Source organism: Dendropsophus ebraccatus, chromosome 9 (genome assembly GCF_027789765.1).
Source record: "Dendropsophus ebraccatus isolate aDenEbr1 chromosome 9, aDenEbr1.pat, whole genome shotgun sequence".
NCBI classification, from domain to species: Eukaryota; Metazoa; Chordata; class Amphibia; order Anura; family Hylidae; genus Dendropsophus; species Dendropsophus ebraccatus.
Genome location: NC_091462.1, coordinates 100,454,479 through 100,460,828, shown reverse-complemented (window position 1 = coordinate 100,460,828; position 6,350 = coordinate 100,454,479). Strand labels below are relative to the sequence as shown.

The 6,350-nt window shown below is 46.5% G+C and overlaps 1 protein-coding gene across 1 annotated transcript in view; it reads right to left on the bottom strand.

Annotated features, from left to right (window-relative positions):
- HS3ST6 (heparan sulfate-glucosamine 3-sulfotransferase 6) overlaps positions 1-5,760 on the bottom strand; it is a 47,197-nt gene extending 41,437 nt beyond the window's left edge. The window contains exon 1 of the mRNA XM_069982087.1: positions 5,635-5,760. The gene's annotated coding sequence lies outside the window, so the exon portion shown is untranslated. The remainder of the gene's footprint in view (positions 1-5,634) is intronic.
- Positions 5,761-6,350: the final 590 nt, after the last annotated feature.

Genomic DNA, 6,350 nt, shown 5'->3' with positions numbered 1-6,350 from the left:
TGGGGGGGGGGGAGGTGATAGAGGTTTTTAGTAATGAAGCTCGGAGTCATTATCATTTATATCTGGACCCCCAGAGGATTGTTTTAAGATATAGCACAATTCACATTGAGGGTCTTCAATCTTTGGTGTACAGGGGAGGGGAGGATGGTGGTTGTGATCCTCCCCATTACATTCATTGTGCATAACTACTTAACTCCAGCGGTGATGAAGAGGTTAATAAATGATTGTACAAAGACAGAACACTCTATGTGACCAGGCCTCTATAATACCATTTGTCTCAGTTCCTTGACATTATAAGACCTCTGTTTGCTGTCAGTGAACTCATCACACAGCAGCGTCCTGATAGTTTGCTACAATGTATCAGTGCAGAGTCCAGACAGAGGAATGGCCCCTATCCCCAAGAGCTTACAATCTAGCCTGATACATTTGTGCTATTATGTTTAACCAGCTGTGTACCTGTAGGAAATGAATACCGGGGGGACCCTATACTTAGATGGTGTCACATTCCTCTCAAGTCCTTTCTCCTGCTCAGTGAGTCGGCATTTGCCGGGGTCTTGTGTCCAGCCTGGAAGGTCACTTCTTACTGGCGACAGTGTCACAGACCTGAATTGTGGGCCCTGCACCTGTCAGTGCGGAGACTGTGGGAAGAATGCTGACTGCATGGACTGTGCTCACAGCATGGCACCACAACTGTCTGCTGTCTGCCATCCCTCTGTTCTTCTGCCATGATGAGAGTTGTAGTGTATAGTATAAGTAGTAGAGACAAGGTAGTGACATTTGTCACCTATTTTTGCCAGAACCAGGAACGTCCTTGAATACCATTCTCTTCTACTTGTTTTATTTTACACCTCAGATCATCTCATTGTGCTATTGGCCCATTAGTCGGAGTCCCTGACATGATGTGGACAACCCAGAGATGTCTATAGGATTAGGATCGGGGACATTCGGGAGCCAATCCATGACTAGATGACCCTTGTGGATGTTGCATTGTCCTGCTGATAGTCTCCTTCTGCCATTGGGATAACAGCTGACTTGGTCGCCACAATGTTTAGATAAGTCCTACTGCCCAGACGTCCATTCATAGGTATCAGAGAAGCCAGGGTTTGCCAAGAAAGCATTCCCCCAGCAGCAACCTGAACTGGTGATACCAGTATAATGCCACAGAGAACTGGATTCATCTCATCGGGCCATGTTTCTCCACAGAGAACTGAATCCATCTGATAGGCTATGTTTCTATACAGAGACCTGGATCCATCTGACCGGGTCATTTTTCTCCAAAGAGATCTAGATCTATCTAACCAGGCCATGTTTCTCCACAGAGATCTGGACCCATGTGACCGGGTCATGTTTCACCACAGGGATCTAGATCTATATGACCAGACCATGTTTCTCTACAAAAATCTGTATCCATTTAAGCAGGCCCTGTTTCTCCACCGGGATCTGGATCCATCTGACCAGACCATGTTTCTCAACAGAGATCTAGATCCATTTGATGGACCATATTTCTCCACAGGGATCTAGATCCATCTGACTGGCCATGTTTGCCCACAGAAATCTGGATCCATCTGACTGGGACATGTTTCTCCACAGATATCAGGATCCTTCTGACCAGGCCATATTTCTCCACTGAGATCTGGATCCATCTAACCAGGCCATGTTTCTCCACCGGGATCTGGATTCATCTGACCAGGCCATGTTTCTCAACAAAGATCTAGATCCATCTGATGGACCATATTTCTCCACTGAGATCTGGACCAATCTGACTAGGCCATGTGTGGTAATGTACTCGACCAGTCACCTGTTGAGTTGTTCCAGGTGACGCCACTTCTATGGTGGTTGATCAGTGGAATATAGAGGTTGACATGATGCCAGTGCTAACTCAGCACACAGGTATGATGGTATACCTACTTTTAGTTTTTTTGTGGCTAGCTATACCCTTCCCCAATGGTCGGTGACCTGCCAGGTTGTGATGGGTCACTTGGGCTCTAATCACGGTGGTCTGGAGTGGAGTTATAACCCACCCAGACTGTCAGTACCGACACCCACAGAAAGGGGAAATGACCCAAGAACTGTGTAGCTTGTGTGAAGTTGCTGGTGCAATAATCACAATAGAAAAAATAAACTTTTTACTGACAAGTCTTCTGTGATACAGGTGAATAATCTGATATGTGACTGATACAGACTTGCTTTCACTGGATCTGTACTGAGAGTACCCAAGGTAGAAAGTAGAATAGCAGTGCTGACTTGGTTGCATACTGAGAAGAGTAGAGAGTTCAGAGGAGTGGAGAGGAGTAGGTCCTGAGGGTCCCAACCTAATGTAGTACTGTTCTCTGCCAGAACTTTAGAAGAATATTTGAAGAGAATACTTGAAAAAAGAAGAATACTTGTGCCCGTGTTTCTACCTTTGTCACTATACCACCTTTTGCCCTGCAGTCTTGGGCTACCCGTCCTATCAGGGTGACACAAGCCCCAGTCCTAGTTACCTGAGTTGAGCGACGTGTCCAATCGTGTCCCGGTGTCACCTCGGTTGCGAGATAGAGTACATAGGCTCCTAGCTGCTTTGCTCTATCCGGATCAGTTCCTCTGCTTTAGGATACTGTCCTGCACTGTGTTAAGATATGCACGGCGTGGGTTGGGGTTATCCCTGACTTGTCCTCTCTTAAGGTGTTTAGCGCTGCATTTTGAGGATAAGTGTTGTTTTGAAGAAAGTCTCTGTGTTCTCCATGGGGTACACTACAGCTGGTCTGTCCCGGACAGGGAACCTGGCAGAGCCAGACTCCTGGCTAAGCTCAAAAGGGATGTCTAATCTGTGTGTCTTGCTCCTCTTAGAAACAAAGAACTGAACTAAGTGTGGGTCTACACTTCCTCTCCCCATGTGACAACTTCCTACAGGGTGTGTGTAACAGCTCCTGTAAGTGGTGGAGAAGAGAGTGCGAGAAGAAAGGAGGATAGAGATAGGTAGACGAAAACATCCAATGGTGTTCAGATCAAAACAATAACCCTTAGTTCACTACAGCTGTGCAACAGTTACTAAAATACAGACAGTGACCTCTTGTGGCAAAACTCAAATATACACCTTCATTACCACATTGTTTCTTACAGAACAAGGCTTTTGCGAGGGGTGTTCAAGCTAGCAACACCCGTGGTGGGACACCACACAGAGATGTATATCCATCTGACCAGGCAAGGTTTCTACACTGATCTGGATCTATCTGACTGGTCATGTTTCTCCACAGGGATCTGGATCCATCTGACTGGACCATGTTTCTCAACAGAGATCTGAATACATCTGATGGGCCATATTTCTCCACAGGGAACTGGATCCATCTGACGGGGCCATATTTCTCTACAGAGATCTGGACCCATCTGACTAGGACATGCCACACAGAGATGTGAATCCATCTGACCAGGCCATGTTTCTCCACAGAGATCTGGATCCATCTGATTGGTCATGTTTCTTCACTGCTCAGTGATAAAGTTTTGCTTCTTTACCCCCTGAAATCTCCTCTTTTTATTTCCCTTAGACACAATGGAGCTGGTTGTCTGGCGTTATTGCCCATTTGTGCTAAGAAGTGGTGATTTCTGGGGTCAGGCATGTTAGTCGACCACCAGTGTTGTGTTAAGTGCCGTTTCCTGACTCTGCTCTTTAGTTATTTTCATCCACAGGTTCCACTTTCTCTGGATATACAGCCCCACAAGGCTGGCAATAGTGAGATCCTGGCCCCGGATAGTCTAGCCCCGGTGACCAGGCCTCTCTCCAAGTCACTCCGATCACAGGACTTTCCCATCTAATATGGAATTACCCTGAAACTGATCCCTGGACGTTATCCTGCACCCTGGGCCATTGGTCCTGGATCTATACAGAGAAGATCCAATCACGGAAGAGCCATAGGGGGTATGTGCCCTGTATACTGCACAATATAGAAGCCACGTCTTTGCTTTGATTTGTGATCACAGCCGCAGGGACCTCTGCCAGTTCTGATGCCATATGAAAGGTAAATGAGTTTTAGCAGACATGATAAATTCCAGAACATTTGCCCAGTTTCATGCAGATATAGCAGAAATAACACTGAGTATAAAAGCCTGAGCGAGAGAAAGGAAAAGCAGTAAAGGTGAACGGTCTATTTGCTGCTTTATAGTCCTGTATGTTTGTTTGCGCTCTCGTCTTAATGGACGTCCATATTTTGAGCTGGATCTCGCTGTCATTTCTATTTCAGGGCTTCAGGAAATGTCAATTAACAATCTCTGAAGCAGAACATCATGTATCGCACTAAACCAGGTAAATATCATAGAGGAGAAACTGCAGATCCTGAGATCCCGGCTGCGTTCTCATCCAAAATAAAGTTGTAGCTGTAGATATAGTGCACTTAAAGGGGTTCTCCAGGTTCAGAAAAATCACAGCTACTTACTTGCATAAACAGCGCCACCCCTGTCCTTGGGTTGTGTGTGTTATTACGATTTAGCGCCATTCACATTCACTTTAGTAGAACTGATTTGCCAAACCACAGCCAACCTGACTGGTTCTGGTAGAAAGTGACCATGTTTTTCTAAGCCCTTTAAAGACAACCTGTAGCCACTAACCCCCCACATCCCACTGCCCCCAAACCGGTACTGGTACTGTTGTGCATCTGCCGTCAATCCATGTCCTGTCCTGGGGTCTGTTTGTCTCCTAGTGCCATAAAAAAGATCTTTTATTCTGCCTGTGTTGTATCAAAGAGGCAGGGCCTAGAGTCTCCATGCCCTAGGCCTGCAGCGCCTCTTTCTTCTTCCTTCCCCTTCTTCCCCGTGCCCTAGGCCTGCAGCGCCTCTTTCTTCTTCCTCCCCTTTCTTCCCCGTGCCTTATGCCTGCAGCGCCTCTTTTTTCTTCCTCCCCTTTCTTCCCCGTGCCTTAGGTCTGCAGCGCCTTATCCTTTTTCCTCTTCTTTCTTCTCTGTGCCTTAGGCCTGCAGCACCTCTTTCTTCTTCCTCCCCTTTCTTCCCCGTGCCTTATGCCTGCAGCGCCTCTTTCTTCTTCCTCCCCTTTCTTCCCCGTGCCTTAGGTCTGCAGCGCTTTATCCTTTTTCCTCTTCTTTCTTCTCTGTGCCTTAGGCCTGCAGCACCTCTTTCTTCTTCCTCCCCTTTCTTCACCGTGCCTTAGGCCTGCAGCACCTCTTTCTTCTTCCTCCCCTTTCTTCTCTGTGCCCTAGGCCTGCAGCTCCTTTTTCTTCTTCCTCTCTTTTCTTTTTTGTAGTTACGCCCCTGCAGAAGAAAGAGGCGCTGCAGGCCCAGAGCATGGATGCTCTAGGCCCCGTCTCTTTGACACTGCACCGCCATAATAAAATATCTTTTTCCCAGAATACCACTTTCAACTTTAGCTCTATGGCCACGTAATGAATTAATCACAAAACACCTCTATAACATGGAGCCCTGGATTTATTCCTGGCCAGATATTCCAGACATGTATCCTGGTCTCATGGAGGGACCACAACTCATTCTTGCTTAGAACATGTCATGAGACCCCAATCGGTTTTGGCCTAACACAAGTCACCTTGATTTATCAGAAACGGGAGGGTTTGTTATATGATCTCCCCTACCTATTACTGACCTCATGACCTCCAAAGCCTTTTTCTACTTTCACTGTCCTATAGATCTTACCATGTATTGTATCACGTCTGTTCATCCTGTAATGCTTCATTTCACCTGTGGTGGGGCTGCAGGAAAAATGAATACTTGTCACTGAGCTTTTTCACAATTTGATCATCTTGCAGGATCGGGCCTTGCCTTTCCATTGTTAGAGGAGACGTTCTAAGAAAAAGGGATTGAACAAAATGGACAGCCCTTTTAAGGAAGAAATCACGGCCTATTTTATATGCCAATTATATGTCTTATATGCCAGTGCTGGGACGTGACTCCTTCTCACTTTACATCTCTTACAATCTAGAGTAAGGATCACATATTCCTCCTATAACTGGGATCAGTGACTGGTTCCAGTTGCTGGGCCTCATGCTGGTGCTCTCGTTTATAGAACCACAGGCGCCATGTTAGCACAGACCTCACCTGCTTTATTGGGAGCACAGTTGGTTTCGGGTTTGTGTTGTTATGTGTGAGTGCCCCCATGAATAGTGCAGCCAGAATGCTTCCTCTGGCTATTCTGGCCATTCAGTGTTGTCATGTGGACAATGTATGGATGTCCAATGCAATCATGTAAACCAGGGATAGGGAACCTTTGACCGTCCAACTGCTGCAAAACTACAATTCCCATCATGCCTGGACAGCCAAAGGCATGTGGATGGTGATTTCTTACAAGACTGTATTGAGGAGGTACATGGTCGGTACGGGACCTTGTTACAATGGGATTAGATTTCTGGGGC